Source organism: Schistocerca piceifrons, chromosome 10, assembly GCF_021461385.2.
Source record: "Schistocerca piceifrons isolate TAMUIC-IGC-003096 chromosome 10, iqSchPice1.1, whole genome shotgun sequence".
Taxonomy (NCBI): Eukaryota; Metazoa; Arthropoda; class Insecta; order Orthoptera; family Acrididae; genus Schistocerca; species Schistocerca piceifrons.
In genome coordinates this window covers 118,266,876-118,285,834 of record NC_060147.1, presented here as the reverse complement: position 1 = coordinate 118,285,834, position 18,959 = coordinate 118,266,876, and positions in this window count along the sequence as shown.

The window sequence follows — 18,959 nt, the reverse complement described above, 5'->3', positions numbered from 1 at the left end:
TGTGTCTGCAAGACGTCTCACTTTTGACAATAAATGTCAGAAAAAACGGCAGTCGATAAATAAACCTATAGCAACTAGAATACCAAGAAGCAAAACATGAAGGCTCGGATTAAACACGGTGCAATGATGAAAATAAAAGAGACGTTCAAGAGTGGGAATAAAATTCAGAGTAAAAGGAAATAAGATTCACTGATAACACTTCTATCACCAGGAAATGTGAGGAAGAATTGAAGAACATACGGAATGGAATGAACAGCCTAATCAGCACGAACTATGGATTGAGAGTAAACCGGAGAAAAACGGAAGTAATGAAGAAAAGCAGAAATGAGACTGGCAGCAAACTTCACATCAAAGTTGTCCAACTCGAAGTAGAGGAAGTAAAGGGATTCCACTACTTTTGAAGTAAAATAATACGTGACTGACGACGCAAGCAGGACATGGAAAGCAGACTAGCAAAAGCCCAGAAGACATTCTTGGGCAGAAGAAGTGTACTTGTATCAAACGCCTGTCTATAACCTGAGGAAGATTTTTCTGAGGATGCAAAACGGTGTTTGGAAGTTAATCATGGCTAGTTGGTTGGTCGGTTGGTTGTTTGGGGGAGGAGACCAGACAGCGTGGTCATCGGTCTCATCGGATTAGGGAAGGATGGGAAAGGAAGTCGGCCGTGCCCTTTCAGAGGAACCATCCCGGCATTTGCCTGGAGTGATTTAGGGAAATCACGGAAAACCTAAATCAGGATGGCCGGACTCGGGATTGAACCGTCGTCCTCCCGAATGCGAGTCCAGTGCCTAACCACTGCTCATGGCTAGTGGGAGAGCGACAGAGTAACACTTGCACTCTCTATCCTTAATTATTTGTTGGGTGTGTTCCACTCTCTGTCTGCCACAACAATTTTTATTCCCCCTGCAGCTTTTTGTAGTGGCAAGGGGGCTATTCCCTGATATCTGAACACATATCCTATCATCCTGTTCCTCCTTGTCAGTGTTTTTCTTACGGACCTTTCCTCGTCGATTCTGCAGAGAACCTCCTCATTCTTTATCTAATTAGTGCAAATAATTTTCAACGTGCCGTTATAGCACCAAATCTCAAATGCTTCGATTCTCCGGCCGCTGTGGCCGAGCGGTTCTAGGCGTTTCAGTCTCGAATCGCGCGACCGCTACGGTCGCAGGTTCGAATCCCGCTTCGGGCATGGACATGTGTGATGTCCTTAGGTTGGTTAGGTTTAAGTAGTTCTAAGTTCTAGGGGACTGATGACATATGTTAAGTACGTAGGTATCCAAAACACTTGACCATTTATGTCTGTCATCAACAGAACACGAAATATGACCCCGTGAAACATAGTATTTTTGCGAGCAGCTTTTTGAAACATGCACAATCGTGAAAAGTACCGATTACCCATCTTTTCCTGTAACGTACTGCTATTTCTTTCAGAATTCTGAATTTGTTGCTCGAGCCTACACTCTCAAGGCTTTTTCTAGATCGACGAACGCTTTCTAACGTGTCCCGATCTTACTTGTCTTGTTCGTATTGTCAAGCACAAGATCAGAACCGCCTCTCTGATGTCTTTACTTTTCCTGAACCGAAGCTGATGGTCCTATAACAACAGTACAGATAAGACAAGAATTAGGAGGTTCTCCGCAGAATCGACGAGGAGTGGAGAAGAGGGGACAAGATGAAGGATTCAGCGGATACGCAAGGCCACGTGCCGTTGAGCGAAGCAGGAGGAAAACGGTTCCGTTCAAATGGTTCAAATGGCTCTGAGCACTATGGGACTTAACATATGAGGTCATCAGTCCCCTAGAACTTAGAACTACACTACTGGCCATTAAAATTGCTACACCACGAAGATGACGTGCTACAGACGCGAAATTTAACCGACAGGAAGATGATGCTGTGATATGCAAATGATTAGCTTTTCAGAGCACTCACACAAGGTTGGCGCCGGTGGCGACACCTAAAACGTGCTGACATGAGGAAAGTTTACAACCGATTTCTCATACACAAACAGCAGCTGACCAGCGTTGCTTTGTGAAACGTTGTTGTGATGCCTCGTGTAAGGAGGAGAAATGCGTACCATCACGTTTCCGACTTTGACAAAGGTCGGATTGTAGCCTATTGCGATTGCGGTTTATCGTATCGCGACACTGCTGCTCGCGTTGTTAGCAGAATATGGAATCGGTGGGTTCAGGAAGGTAACGTCGTGCTGGATCCCAACGGCCTCGTATCACTAGCAGTCGAGACGACAGGCATCTTATCCGCATGGCAGTAACGGATAGTGTAGCCACGTCTCGATCTCTGAGTCAACAGATGGGGACTTAAGCAAGACAACAACCATCTGCACGAACAGTTCGACGACGTTTGCAGCAGTATGGGCTATCAGTTCGGAGACCGTGGCTGCGGTTACCCTTGACGCTGCATCACAGACAGGAGCGCCTGCGATGGTGTACTCGACGACGAAACTGAGTTCACGAATGGAAAAAACGTCATTTTTTCAGATGAATCCAGGTTCTGTTTACAGCATCATAATGGTCGCATCAGAGTTTGGCGACACCGCGGTGAACGCACAGTGGAAGCGTGTATTCGTCATCGCCATACTGGCGTATCACCTGGCGTGATGATATGGGGTACCATTGGTTACACGTGTGGCTCACCTCTTGTTCGCAATGACGGCAAGGGCGTTACATTTCAGATGTGTTACGACCCGTGGCTCTACCCTTCATTCGATCCCTGCGAAACCCTACATTTCAGCAAGATAATGCAGGATCGCATGTTTCATGTCCTGTACGTGCCTTTCTGGATACAGAAAATGTTCCACTGCTGCCCTGGCCAGCACATTCTCCAGATCTCCCACCAATTGAAAGCGTCTGGTCAATGGTGGCCGAGCAACTGGCTCGTCACAATACGGTAGTCACTGCTCTTGATGAGCTGTGGTATCGTGTTGAAGCTGCATGGGCAGCTGTACCTGTACACGCCATCCAAGTTCAGTTTGAGTCAATGCCCAGGCGTATCAAGGCCGTTATTAGGGCCAGAGGTGGTTGTTCTGGGTACTGATTTCTCAGGATCTATGCACCCAAATTGCGTGAAAATGTAATCACATGCCGGCCGCGGTGGTCTCGCGGTTCTAAGCGCGCAGTCCGGAACCGTGCGACTGCTACGGTCGCAGGTTCGAATCCTGCCTCGGGCATGGATGTTTGTGATGTCCTTAGGTTAGTTAGGTTTAAGTAGTTCTAAGTTCTAGGGGACTGATGACCACAGCAGTGGCTCAGAGCCATTTGAACCATTTTTGTAATCACATGTCAGTTCTGGTATAATATATTTGTCCAATGGATACCCGTTTATCATCTGCATTTCTTCTTGGTGTAGCAATTTTAATGGCCAGTAGTGTACTTAAACCTAACTAACCTAAGGACATCACACACATCCATGCCCGAAGCAGGATTCGAACCTGCGACCGTAGCAGTTACGCGGTTCCAGACTGAAGCGGTTAGAACCGTTCGGCCATACTGGCCGACAAAAACGGTTCCGTGATTGAGTGGTTAATTGCCCCGGCAGAGACACAACTGCTCAACAGTCGCGCTTTGGGCCCGTCGTGGGGAACAATGACAGCGTTTCTGCTTGCTGGTGGCGTCCAGCACTGCCAACCGCCAACAGCCGGCAGTATAGTTGCGGCAGCGGGCAGCCCCTTACCGTCCCTGGCATTGCGTGCCACTCCGCCGGTCTGCGGAACCTGTTTGTGGCATCCAGTCGCAGGTCAGCTGCTGCTCGTCCCCCTCCATCCCTGAGAATCTCTGCTTCGTAATTTCTGTCGATGCATTCCCGCGTTTGAAAGTCGAAACGATTTTATTCAGGCGTGCCACCGCGTATGACGCCGAGGACACATACCTTTTTTTTTTTTTTTTTTTTTTTTTTTTTTAGGGCGAGGACATATCGCTCAGTGTGCCACCGTTCACCTCAGTGACGGCCTTTCAGGAGACGACCATCGACCTAGTGCTGCAAAAATGTGATTCACGCGAAGATCCGACACGTTCCCTTTGGTTGACGGTCGGATCCAGATGGTTCTGCTCCCACCGCAAACGTAATTGCTGATGTCGTTGTGCCAACATTGAACACGTAGGGGTGGTCTGCTGCGGTACTCCACGTGCAATAATGTACGACGAACGGCGTGCTCCGAAACATTTGTCCCTGCACCAGCAATGTGCTTTTCCGGCAGATATACCACAGATGACCATCTGTCCTACAGAAAAGCCACAAAACACCACATTCTGTGAAGAGTCATGGACGTCCAACCATTTAGCTGGTGGTAGCTTCACTGTCCTACCTATTTCTGTAGATGTTTACGACAGTAGCACGTGAACATTCGACAGCTCAACCGTTTCCGAGATACGGGTGTGTGTTGTTCTTAGTGTAACTTAGTTTCAGTTAGATAAAGTAGTGCGTAAGCTTAGCAACCGATGATCTCAGCAGTTTTGTCCCATAAGACGTTACCACAAATTTCCATTTTCAAAGGCTCTGCGTAATAACAATAATCTGCGCGCTTGTCTCAATCGATTTCCCTATGTTCGGTCCAAAGCAGGTGTTGACAGATGTGAAAATTACCGAACTATCAGTTTAATAAGTCACAGCTGCAAAATACTAACGCGAATTCGTTACAGACGAATGGAAAAACTGGTAGAAGCGGACCTCGGGGAAGATCAGTTTGGATTCCGTAGAAATGTTGGAACACGTGAGGCAATACTAACCTTACGACTTATCTTAGAAGCTAGATTAAGAAAAGGCAAACCTACGTTTCTAGCATTTCTAGACTTAGAGAAAGCTTTTGACAATGTTGACTGGAATACTCTCTTTCAAATTCTGAAGGTGGCAGGGGTAAAATACAGGGAGCGGAAGGCTATTTACAATTTGTACAGAAACCAGATGGCAGTTATAAGAGTCGAGGGGCATGAAAGGGAAGCAGTGGTTGGGAAAGGAGTGAGACAGGGTTGTAGCCTCTCCCCGATGTTATTCAATCTGTATATTGAGTAAGCAGTAAAGGAAACAAAAGAAAAATTCGGAGTACGTATTAAAATTCATGGAGAAGAAGTAAAAGCTTTGAGGTTTGCCGATGACATTGTAATTCTATCAGAGACAGCAATGGACTTGGAAGAGCATTTCAACGGAATGGACAGTGTCTTGAAAGGAGGATATAAGATGAACATCAACAAAAGCAAAACGAGAATAATGGAATGTAGTCGAATTAAGTCGGGTGATGCTGAGGGAATTAGATTAGGAAATGAGACACTTAAAGTAGTAAAGGAGTTTTGCTATTTAGGGAGTAAAATAACTGATTATGGTCGAAGTAGAGAGGATATAAAATGTAGACTGGCAATGGCAAGGAAAGCGTTTCTGAAGAGGAGAAATTTGTTAACATCGAGTATAGATTTAAGTGTCAGGAAGTCGTTTCTGAAAGTATTTGTATGGAGTGTAGCCATGTATGGCAGTGAAACATGGACGATAACTAGTTTGGACAAGAAGAGAATAGAAGCTTTCGAAATGTGGTGCTACAGAAGAATGCTGAAGATAAGGTGGGTAGATCACGTAACTAATGAGGAGGTACTGAATAAGATTGGGGAGAAGAGGAGTTTGTGGCACAACTTGACTAGAAGAAGGGATCGGTTGGTAGGACATGTTCTGAGGCATCAAGGGATCACAAATTTAGCATTGGAGGGCAGCGTGGAGGGTAAAAATCGTAGAGGGAGACCAAGAGATGAATACACTAAGCAGATTCAGAAGGATGTAGGTTGCAGTAGGTACTGGGAGATGAAGAAGCTTGTACGGGATAGAGTAGCATGAAGAGCTGCATCAAACCAGTCTCAGGACTGAAGACCACAACAACAACAAGAAGAATGTTTGGTCCATATCTTCTGTACGGTGGTCCCCCGTCCGCGTCTGATCCGCTTACGTTCTTTTGTTTACTGCGTCACGTGGCCGCAACTCTACGAGGCGGCATCCAACGTTGCGATGGGCAGTTTTCACAATGTTCTTGTTGTTCAGTGTATATGTAATTTATTTTTTTTCAACCAATATGACGTCTTGCAAGTCTATTTTTGGCATATATATCCCAGTGACACTCTCGATCGTATTTATTGCCATGCGACAAAACTGAAGCACGCAGAGGAGACGGTCTGGTCTCATTGTAACTTCGTACGCCTACAAGTACAGATCACCATCTATCCTACAGAAAAGCCTCCGAACCCCACGTTCGGTACAGTATGTCTTCTAAGTAGGCTGTTTAGGTTTTTTTATTGGTAACGCCACGTAGTGCTCTGTAGGAAAATCACTGGCTGTGCTGTGTGCAGTCTGTGGCTGGTTTGCATTGTTGTTGGCTATTGTAGTGTTGGGCAGTTGGATGTGAACAGCGCGTAGCGTTGCGCAGTTGGAGGTGAGCCGCCAGCAGTGGTGGATGTCGGGAGAGACTGATGCCAGAGATCTAAGCGGACAATCTGGACGTGTGTCCGTCAGAAAAAGGAAATTTATAAGACTGGATGTCATGAACTGATATACACTCCTGGAAATTGAAATAAGAACACCGTGAATTCATTGTCCCAGGAAGGGGAAACTTTATTGACACATTCCTGGGGTCAGATACATCACATGATCACACTGACAGAACCACAGGCACATAGACACAGGCAACAGAGCATGCACAATGTCGGCACTAGTACAGTGTATATCCACCTTTCGCAGCAATGCAGGCTGCTATTCTCCCATGGAGACGATCGTAGAGATGCTGGATGTAGTCCTGTGGAACGGCTTGCCATGCCATTCCCACCTGGCGCCTCAGTTGGACCAGCGTTCGTGCTGGACGTGCAGACCGCGTGAGACGACGCTTCATCCAGTCCCAAACATGCTCAATGGGGGACAGATCCGGAGATCTTGCTGGCCAGGGTAGTTGACTTACACCTTCTAGAGCACGTTGGGTGGCACGGGATACATGCGGACGTGCATTGTCCTGTTGGAACAGCAAGTTCCCTTGCCGGTCTAGGAATGGTAGAACGATGGGTTCGATGACGGTTTGGATGTACCGTGCACTATTCAGTGTCCCCTCGACGATCACCAGTGGTGTACGGCCAGTGTAGGAGATCGCTCCCCACACCATGATGCCGGGTGTTGGCCCTGTGTGCCTCGGTCGTATGCAGTCCTGATTGTGGCGCTCACCTGCACGGCGCCAAACACGCATACGACCATCATTGGCACCAAGGCAGAAGCGACTCTCATCACTGAAGACGACACGTCTCCATTCGTCCCTCCATTCACGCCTGTCGCGACACCACTGGAGGCGGGCTGCACGATGTTGGGGCGTGAGCGGAAGACGGCCTAACGGTGTGCGGGACCGTAGCCCAGCTTCATGGAGACGGTTGCGAATGGTCCTCGCCGATACCCCAGGAGCAACAGTGTCCCTAATTTGCTGGGAAGTGGCGGTGCGGTCCCCTACGGCACTGCGTAGGATCCTACGGTCTTGGCGTGCATTCGTGCGTCGCTGCGGTCCGGTCCCAGGTCGATGGGCACGTGCACCTTCCGCCGACCACTGGCGACAACATCGATGTACTGTGGAAACCTCACGCCCCACGTGTTGAGCAATTCGGCGGTACGTCCACCCGGCCTCCCGCATGCCCACTATACACCCTCGCTCAAAGTCCGTCAACTGCACATACGGTTCACGTCCACGCTGTCGCGGCATGCTACCAGTGTTAAAGACTGCGATGGAGCTCCGTATGCCACGGCAAACTGGCTGACACTGACGGCGGCGGTGCACAAATGCTGCGCAGCTAGCGCCATTCGACGGCCAACACCGCGGTTCCTGGTGTGTCCGCTGTGCCGTGCGTGTGATCATTGCTTGTACAGCCCTCTCGCAGTGTCCGGAGCAAGTATGGTGGGTCTGACACACCGGTGTCAATGTGTTCTTTTTTCCATTTCCAGGAGTGTATATATATTATGACTTTTGAACACTATTAAGGTAAATACACTGTTTGTTCTCTATCGAAATCTTTCATTTGCTAACTATGCCTATCGGTAGTTAGTGCCTTCAGTAGTTAGAATCTTTTATTTAGTATTGGCGCTCGTTGTATTGCAGTAGTTCGAGTAACGAAGATTTTTGTGAGGTAAGTGATTCATGAAAGGTATAGGTTATCGTTAGTCAGGGCCATTCTTTTGTAGGGATTATGAAAGTCAGATTGCGTTGCGCTAAAAAATATTGTGTGTCAGTTTAGTGATGATGAGAATAAGTAAAGAAAGAAATGTCTGAGTACGTTCAGTTCTGCTCAGCTGTTTGAAAATCAAATAACGTAAGAGGTTTATCAGCACAGTCATTCATTAATTTTTCTAAGGGGACGTTTCAGTGTGTCCGAATGTTTGTTAGACTATCATGTCAAAATTTGAAGTAAATCGCTCAAGAAATTTGTGAGATTTTGGCTAATAAATTTTCCTACTTTGTGTGTGTGTGTGTGTGTGTGTGTGTGTGTGTGTCAAATTTGACGTAAATCGATGAGGAACTTTTCGAAATTTTTGCTAAAACTTTTTCCAGTTACGTAGTTTATGTATGTTTAGATACGATATACTTTACAAAATATGTAGCCTATCTCCCACCGTAAACGTGTAAAAATTTGAAGTAAATCGGTCAAGAACGTTTCGAGATTTTTGGTGACAATTTTAAACAACGTCATGGGTTAATAGCTGTAAAGTAGTAGAAATTAAGACCAGGTCAACCGAAGGAGTCATCCTCCAAGAAACTAAGTAAGTGCAATCAGCAGTAGAACGTGCGCCTCTTCAAATGAATTCGGAATGCAAAATAGAAGCCGTCTGCTCTGAAATGTCTTCATAAACTAACTGTTCTCAGTTATTTTCCTGTGGGAGCTGAGTACATTCGAACCCTCTGTCAAACAACTGTGCACTGCAGTGTAATGACGTAGTCGTGGAGCCTATAATATCTTTCCAAGACATTCGATAACATGACGGAAATACGGCGGAATGTTTGTAACTTTCCGGTCTGTGTGGGACCCCACTCGGGAACCAGCGGCTGGACGCTACGGTCGGTGCTTTATCGCAGCGCGCGCCGTTCTCTCTCTACGGGAGACACGCGCGCCCAGCTTCCGCCAGCGCCGGTTTCTGGTCTTTACGACCCGCGGCCGGCCGCTGTGTCGGCGTCGGCCTTGATACCCGCACACAACACACACCTTTCCCCGACCTCGCCTAGAACGCCGATCTGTCGCGCCGCGCCGTTCCTGGCCGTTAGCATACCAGCCGCGCGGTGACACCTAGACCTGCCGCGGCTTTTGTCTACTCCAGCACCACTTGCGATCGTATTGTACTGCCTTACGAAGCATCCAGAAGGCAAGGCGGGGCCCAAATGTGGCTTTGCATATGAACATACCACCGGCGGGTATGTAAATAATTACAGCTGTCACAGCCACACCCACACACACACACACACACACACACACACACACACACACACACACACACACACACCACAAACAAAATAACTGAAATTAACTCCTCCCGAACAGGCCATGAAGGCCCAACGGTACCGACCGACCGTCGTGTCATCCTCAGCCCATAGGCGTCACTGGATGCGGATATGGAGGGGCGTGTGGTCAGCACACCGCTCTCCCGGCAATGTCGGCTTCAGTTTGCCTCACAAGGGCTGAGCGCACCCCGCTTGCCAACAGCGCTCGGCAGACCGGATGGTCACCCATCCAAGTGCTAGCCAAGCCCGACAGCGCTTTACTTCGCTGATCTGACGGGAACCGGTGTTACCACTGCGGCAAGATCGTTGGCACAACCACAAAAAAAAAGACGAAATAAAATTTTTTGAAGATATCTGAGTCTCAACTGAAGCAATGAACTAAAATTTGTGCCACAGCTACGATTCGAACCCAGCATTATAACTGTCCATGTCTCTGAGCCAGAACCGTGCTACATTGGTTTGAGAAGCATTGTAGTGACCTCATGTTGATGTCTCTGCGACTATGGACCCATTTGGGTGGTTATGGGCGCCTTCACAGCGTACTCAAATCGGCGGCCCGGAATTTACACCAATTACATCACCTCTGCGTTGACATCTAATGTCAAACATATCCTCAAATCTACCAACAAACACCAGGATACCTGACACACACAACCAGTGATGTATTTTATTCGAAAGACGGACCAACAAGCTATTAAGCGCATACAAAGTTTCCGCTCATCAGAGTATAAGTGCAGTGGAAGAGTGTATACAGGGTGGTCCATTGATAGTGACCGGGCCAAATATCTCACGAAATAAGCGTCAAACAAAAAAACTACAAAGAACGAAACTTGTCTAGCTTGAAGGGGGAAACCAGATGGCGCTACGGTTGACCTGCTAGATGGCGCTGCCATCGGTCAAACGGATATCAACTGTGTTTTATCAACTGCGTTTTTTAAAATAGGAACCCACATTTTTTATTACATATTCGTGTAGTACGTAAAGTAATATGAATGTTTTGGCTGGACCACCTTTTTCGTTTTCTGATAAATGGCGCTTTAGTAGTCACAAACATATGGCTCACAATTTTAGACGAACAGTTGCTAACAGGTAGGTTTTTTAAATTAAAATACAGAACTAGGTATGTTTGAACATTTTATTTCGGTTGTTCCAATGTGATACGTCTACCTTTGTGAACTTATCATTTCTGAGAACGCGTGCTGTTACGGCGTGATTACCTGTAAATACCACATTAATGCAATAAATGCTCAAAATGATGACCGTCAACCTCAGTGCATTTGGCAATACGTGTAACGACATTCCTCTCAACAACGAGCCTTCCGTAATGTTCACACATGCATTGACAATGCGCTGACGCATGTTGTCAGGCGTTGTCGGTGGATCACCATACCAAATCCGGGGACGTCAGATCCGGTGAACGTGCGGGCCATGGTATGGTGCTTCGACGACCAATCAACCTGTCGTGAAATATGCTATTCAATACCGCTTCAACCGCACGCGAGCTGTGTGCCGGACATCCATCACGTTGGAAGTACGGTACATCGCCATTCTGACATGCAGTGAAACATCTTGTAGTAACATCGGTACAACATTACGTAGGAAATCAGCACACAGTACACCATTTAGATTGCCATCGATAAAATGGGGGCCAATTATCCTTCTTCCCGTAATGCCGCACCATACATTAACCCGCCAAGGTCGCTGAAGTTCCACTTGTCGCAGCCATCGTGGATTTTCCGTTGCCCAATAGTGCATATTATGCCGGTTTACTTTACCGCTATTGGTGAATGACGCTTCGTCGCTAAATAGAACGCGTGCAAAAAATCTGTATTGTCCCGTAATTTCTCTTGTGCGCAGTGGCAGAACTGTACACGACGTTCAAAGTCGTCGCCATGCAATTCCTGGTGCGTAGAAATATGGTACGGTTGCAATCGATGTTGATGTAACATTCTCAACACCGACGTTTTTGAGATTCCCGGCTCTTGTGCAATTTGTCTGCTACTGATGTGCGGATTAGCCGCGACAGCAGCTAAAACACCTACTTGGGCATCATCATTTGTTGCAGGTCGTGGTTTACGTTACACATGTGGCTGAACATTTCCTGTTTCCTCGAATAACATAACTATCCGGCGAACGGTCCGGACACTTGGATGATGTCGTCCAGGATACCGAGCATTATTCATAGCACACGCCCATTGGGCACTTTGATCACAATAGCCATACATCAACACGATATCGACCTTTACCGCATTTGGTTAACGGTCCATTTTAACACGGGTAATGTATCACGAAGCAAATACCGTCCGCACTGGCGATATGTTACGTGATACCACGTGCTTATACTTTTGTGACTATTACAGCGCCATCAATCACAAAGCGAAAAAAGTGGTCCAACTAAAACATTCATATTTCTTTACGTACTACACGAATATGCAATAAAAAACGGGGTTCCTATTTTTAAAAAACGCAGTTGATATCCGTTTGACCTATGGCAGCGCCATCTAGCGGGCCAACCATAGCGCCATCTGGTTTCCCCCTTCAAGCTAGACGATTTTCGTTCTTTGTAGTTTTTTCGTTTGATGCTTATTTCGTGAGATATTTAGCCCAGTCACAATCAATGGATCTCCCTGTATATAAAGAGAAAACGTTGTCAATAAAAATCACGTAATGCTCTTGACCGATTTACTTCACATTTTTTATGCGATAGTCTAATAGACAATCGGAAGGCCATATTTTTAAAGATGTCTGGGATATAAATATATGTAAAATGGAAACGTGAGACAACTACTAAAATTTTTCGTTAAGCCACTGACCGTCTTGTCAGAAAGTGGGATAAATGTATTAAGAATTATACTGATTACTTTTGAAATAATAAAGAGTTTAAGCAATTTTTTTTTCATGTGTCTCATTTTCATTTGACTGCCCCTTACATGGCCTTAGTATCATCTTATTTAATTCGAGTATATTGCACTATCCTTGTTATGCTATTGTTGATGTTAAATAGCCATACTGTAGAGCTGCACGCACTCGGAAATACTAACGACTGCAGTTTCCCCTTGATATCAGCCGTTCGCAGTGTCAACACAGCAAGGCTATATTGGTCGATGTTGGAAGGCCAGATCGGTCATTGAGACTGCGGTCCCGGAAACTACTAAGAAGGCTGCCGTCCCTCTCCACTGACATCCCTTGGAGTTGTGACTGCGTCTACAATACGGTTACCCCATATCATTGCAACACGCAAGCCAAACCCACCTTATCACGCTCCATGGTTCATAAAAAAAATTATACGAGTACAAAGTGAAGGTATCATATTCATCCTTATCACCGGATGTCAATAAAACTCTGCCCAAGTATCGGCACTGGTCTGATTACCCCAGAAGAGATTAATGATACTTTATTCACCAACACTGCCCGATTTCAGTCTAATGATTGTCACCGTAAGTTTGAAAATATCCAATAATAGTGAATGAAGCATATTATTCTAACGATGTGTGGCCTCAGCGGAATCGTTTCATCTTATACTGCTCGTCGAAGCAAACAAAGGAAGTATTAAATAATTGTCTGGCTCTGTCCGTAGCTAAAAGTCATCACGGCTGCTAACTGCAATGAGACTGGCCTCTGTTCGATTCCCGGTACTGCCAACGATTTTTCCTTTGTGAGAGGTCTGGAACGTGGCGTGCGCTCTGCCTTGTGATCCTAAATGAGGAGATACTTGACTGAATAGTAGCGGCTCCAGCGACGAAGTAGCCTGGATTGTTGTGCCGAGGGGCGGATGAGGAGAGGGTGAGGGGGGGGAGGGGAGAGTGGAGGGGTCCGATCTGTCAAAGAGAACTGTAAAAGGCTCACGTTTTTCCATTTATTCTTAAACACAGTTTATTTTTAAATTTTGTATGTATATTTGCTTTTTGGGAGGTCTTCGTTAAGCAAGAAAATCTGCACTTAAAAAAGCAGCACATAGATATTATTAACGTTACATCTTTGGGCTGATTTAGCGACATATCTAAGCAGTCAAAGGGACTGTGTCTGTAATACAATATCCAAAGTCAACGTCTGTCTTCAGGAGTTACGGGAACTGGGGTGATGCAAAACTTTTTTTGATGTGTGCAGTATGTGGTGTCAGCGCCAGACACCACACTTGCTAGGTGGTAGCCTTTAAATCGGCCGGTGTCCGGTAGTATACGTCGGACCCGCGTGTCGCCACTATCAGTGATTGCAGACCGAGCGCCGCCACACGGCAGGTCTAGAGAGACTTCCTAGCGCTCGCCCCAGTTGTACAGCCGACTTTGCTAGCAATGGTTCACTGACAAATTACGCTCTCATTTGCCGAGACGATAGTTTAGCATAGCCTTCAGCTACGTCATTTGCTACGACATAGCAAGGCGCCATTACCAGTCACTATTGTTGCTGTAAAATATGTACCGTCACGAGCGATGTTTACCAGTTATGGATTAAAGTTAAGTATTCCTGAAGCTACGTACTTTTCTTGATAGTATAATTACTTTACCTGTTCCAGACCTCACGCCAGCCTGCGTGAGCTTAAACGCGTGCCTTTCGGCTTCCTCCAAACCCCGTGAATTGGCTCATGCCAATTCACAAGATAGTACATGAATTTCTCATACTTTACACGTCGAGACGCATGCTGGTTCGACTAGAATAACGGCGAAATAGCGTCTGCCGATCACGCAATTAAGTCGAAACCGGTTACGCGTATGGAGAAGCAGCGATTTACCGGCTAGAATATCCTGCGAGTGCCAGTCGCTGGAAGTTGCTTTACACATTACGCGTAGAATTGCTGAAGGTGTTGTAGCGACCGTTGAAGCTCTCTTGTCTGTGATTTCACTTGACAAAGCACCCAGACAAATTAGTCCCTCCCGGTTTCGTCACACTGGTACCGTGTAACAGCCTTGCCATCAAATCGGTGAAGAAGAGGGTACAAAAATGTCTCCAGGTACACGACATCTAGCTGAAGCAACTCCTTGATGATTAGATCCCACAGACATACCAAACTGTCGCGATGTTTATCACTACGTTTGCTAAGTTGTTCAAATGCTCTCGGATAGCTTACTCGTTAATAAAATCAGGTAATTTAGGAAACTAATCGAGCTGCGATACGAATCGAAGTATTAGTGAAACCAATAAATCTCTTGTTGTTACCTTGTGAGACGGGAATGTCCACAGCACACTAATCATCGTGATGTACAAGGAAGGACAACCGTCCATCAACGAGAATAATGAAATAAACATGCTGGTTTCACGTGCGCGGCGTTTGAACGAAGTGGGCCCAAATCGTGGAATGTTGAAAGGAGACAGGAGAGGAAGGTGTGGCGACCTGCATCAAACCGCTCAGAAGACAGATTTCTCACAAAAGAATCTCGCCATCAAGGTGTCTATAATGAGGTCCATTGTGGTGTTCAGTCGCTATACCCGACCCAGGGGTCGCTCGTTGGTCGCTCCAGGAAGCCGAAAAGAAATTCGGGCAGAGTGGTCCTGCTGGGTCCTGTCTGTGCCGACTTGCCGATCTGCTGCAGAGAGAGGTCACTTCCTGGTGTGGCGGCAGACGTAACCGGCTACTTGCTTCAGGGGCGGACGCCTCACTGTTAGCCGGCTGGATGACATCACACGGTTACCGCGGCGCAGCTCCCCATACACACACATGTTGAGCAACACCTGTTGCTCCTAGGGTCGCCAGCTCAAAAATGCACTACTCGCCATTAAAATTGCTACAGCAGGAAGAAATGCACATGATAAACGGGTATTCACTGGACAAATATATTATAATAGAACTGACATGTGATTACATTTTCACCCAATTTGGGTGCATACATGCTCAGAAATCAGTACCCAGAACAATCACCTCTGGCCGTAATAACGGCCTTGATACACCTGGGCATTGAGTCAAACAGAGCTTGGATGGCGTCTACAGGTACAGCTGCCCATGCAGCTTCAACACGATACCACAATTCATCAAGAGTAGTGACTGGCGTATTGTGACGAGCCAGTTGCTCGGCTACCATCACCAGACGTTTTCAGTTGGTGAGAGATTTCGAGAATGTGCTGGCCAGGGCAGCAGTCGAACATTTTCTATATCCAGAAAGGCCCGTACGGGACCTGCAACATGCGGTCGTGCATTATCCTGCTGAAATGTAGGGTTTCGCCGTTACAGCCGTGCGCATAAGATGCCTGTCATCGTGACTGCTAGTGATACGAGGCCATTGGGATCCAGCACGGCGTTCCGTATTACCCTCCTGAACCCACCGATTCCATATTCTGCTAACAGTCATTGGACCTCGACCAACGCGAGCAGCAATGTCGCAATACGATAAACCGCAATCGCGATGGGCTACAATCCAAAGTCGGAAACGCATTTCTCCTTCTTACACGAGGCATCACAGCAACGTTTCACGAGGCAACGCCGGTCAACTGCTGTTTGTGTATGAGAAATCGGTTGGAAACGTTCCTGATGTCAGCACGTTGTAGGTGTCGCTACCGGCGCCAACCTTGTGTGAATGCTCTGAAAAGCTAATCATTTGCATATCACAGCATCTTCTTCCTATTGGTTAAATTTCGCGTCTGTAGCACGTCATCTTCGTGGTGTAGCAATTTTAATGGCCAGTAGTGTATTTCTCTACCGTTTCAGTCTCTAACGCTACGCTGGCCGCAGTGGCCGAGTGGGTCTAGGCGCGCAGTCCGGAACCGCGCGACTGCTACGGTCGCAGGTTAGAATCCTGCCTCGGGCATGGATGTGTGTGATGTCCTTAGGTTAGTTAGGTTTAAGTAGGGGACTGATGACCACAGCTTTAAGTCCCATAGTGCTCAGAGCCATTTGAACCATTTTCTAACGCTACGTAGGGGAAAAATGAACACTTAAATATTTCTTTGCGAGCTCTCATTTCCCTTTTTATCATGAAGATCGTTTCTCCCTATGTAAGTCGGCTTTAACAAAATATCTTCGCATTGGGAGGAGAAAGTTGATGACTGAAATTTCGTGAGAAGATTCCGGTGCAACGAGAAACGGCTTTGTTTTAATTATGTCCACCCCATATCTTGTATTATGTCCGCGACACTCTCTCTCCTATTTCGGGGCACTGCAAAACGTGTTACCCTTCATTGCACTTTTTCGATGTAGTCCTTTAGTCCTGTTTGGTAAGGATTCCACACCGCGCAGCATTACTCCAAAAGAGGTTGGACAAGCGCGTTGTGGACAGTCTCTCTAGTAGATCCGTTACATTTTCTGGCAATAAATCGCAGTCTTTGCTTTGCGTTCTCCACAGGATTGTCTATGCGTTCTTTCCAATTTAAGATGGTCGTGATTGTAATTAAGTTTAGTTCACGGACTTCAGATTTCATTCATTTATCATGTAACCGAAGTTTAACGGATTTCTTTTAGCATTCATGTGGATGACCTTACACTTTTTTTAAATTTAGGATCAATTTCCAGTTTTCGCCCCATACAGATATCTTTTCTACATTGTTTCGCAATTTGATTTGATCTTCTGATGACTACTAAGTGCGTAGCGTTCTCACTTAGCCACGTTCGGCCTACCAGGAAGAACACTGGACGCAGACAAAAATACCATTGGTTAATATGTCTATGCACGGTGCTCAGAAACAGTCTGCAAAGCTTTTAGGGGTGCTGCAAGGGAGGTTGTGGTACGAAATAAAAGTCAGGAAAAAAATTCGATTTACCGCTTAAATTGATCAGGTCGATGCGCGAACATTCAAGCAGATGGTTTAAATGGCTCTGAGCTCTATGGGACTTAACATCTGTGGTCATCAGTCTTCTAGAACTGAGAACTACTCAAACCTAACTAACCTAAGGGCATCACACACGTTCATGCCCCAGGCAGGATTTTAACCTGCGACCATAGCAGTCGCGCGGTTCCGGACTGAAGCGCCTAGAACCGCTCGGCCACCAAGGCCGGCCAAATTCAAGCAGCCTCCCAGGGACGGTGTCTCCAAACGTGTTCTTCGTTTCGTCGCATTAAAGAGAACAAACGTGGCATCTGCTCACCTAGCTTAAAAATCATCACTTCCGGAGAAGGAACGTTTTAACTGGTAATCTGCATTCTAACAAGTGGTAACGATTAACTCATAGAGATCTGAGCAATATCGCCTTTCAACACGTGCGAGTACCTGTATTTCAGCGCTCACAATGGCCTGATTGCTTAACTCCAATGCTAAATAACTCGAAAACGTACAACCCATCGACATTTTTCTCTTCACAATTATTTCTCAGCACAACCTTCTCTGCAACACGCTTACAAGCTTTTCGGACTGTGACCACCCTGTATATCTTTACAGTATACCTCCTTATTCCTTGTACACTGAAGCGTCAAAGAAACTGGTATAGGCATGCGTATTCACATACAGAGATATATAAACAGGCAGAACACGGCGCTGCGGTCGGCAACGCCTGTATAAGACAGCAAGTGCCTGGTGCAGTTGCTAGACCGGTTACTGCTGCTAAAATGGTGGGTTGTCAAGATTTAAGTGAGTTTGCATGTGGTGTTATAGTCGGCGCACAAGCGACGGGAAACAGCATCTCCGAGGTAGCGACGAAGTGGGGATTTTCCCTTAACGACCATTTCAAGAGTGTACCGTCAGTATCAGGAACCCGGTAAAACATCAAATCTCCGACATCGCTGCGGCCAGAAAAACATCCTGCAAGAACGGGAGCAACGACGACTGAAGAGAATCGTTCAACGTGACAGAAGTGCAACCCTTCCGCAAATCGCTGCAGGTTTCAGTGCTGGGTTATCAACAAGTGTCAGTGTGCGAACCATTCAACAAAACATCATCGATATGAGCTTTCGGAGCCGAAGACACACTTGTGTACCCCTGACGATTGCAAGGCACAAAGCTTTACGCCTCGCCTCGGCCCGTCAACACCGACATTGGATTGTTCATGACTGGAAACATGATGCCTGGTCGGACGGGTTTCGTTTCAAATTGTATCGAGCGGATGGACGTGTACGGGTATGGAAACAGCCTCACGAATCCATGCACCCTGCATTTCAGCAGAGGACTGCTCAAGATGGTGGAGGCTCTGGTGTGGGACATGTGCAGTTGGAGTGATTTGGGACCCCTGATATGCCTAGATACGACTCTGACAGGTGACACGTACGTAAGCATTCTGTCTGATCACCTGCATCCATTCATGTGCATTGAGCATTCCGACAGATTAATTCCAGCAGGACAATGGGAAGCCCTACACGTCCAGAATTGCTGCAGAGTGACTCCAGGAACAGTCTTCAGAGTTTAAATACAGGGTGATTCAAAAAGAATACCACAACTTTAGGAATTTAAAACTCTGCAACGACAAAAGGCAGAGCTAAGCACTATCTGTCGGCGAATTAAGGGAGCTATAAAGTTTCATTTAGTTGTACATTTGTTCGCTTGAGGCGCTGTTGACTAGGCGTCAGCGTCAGTTGATGCTAAGATGGCGACCGCTCAACAG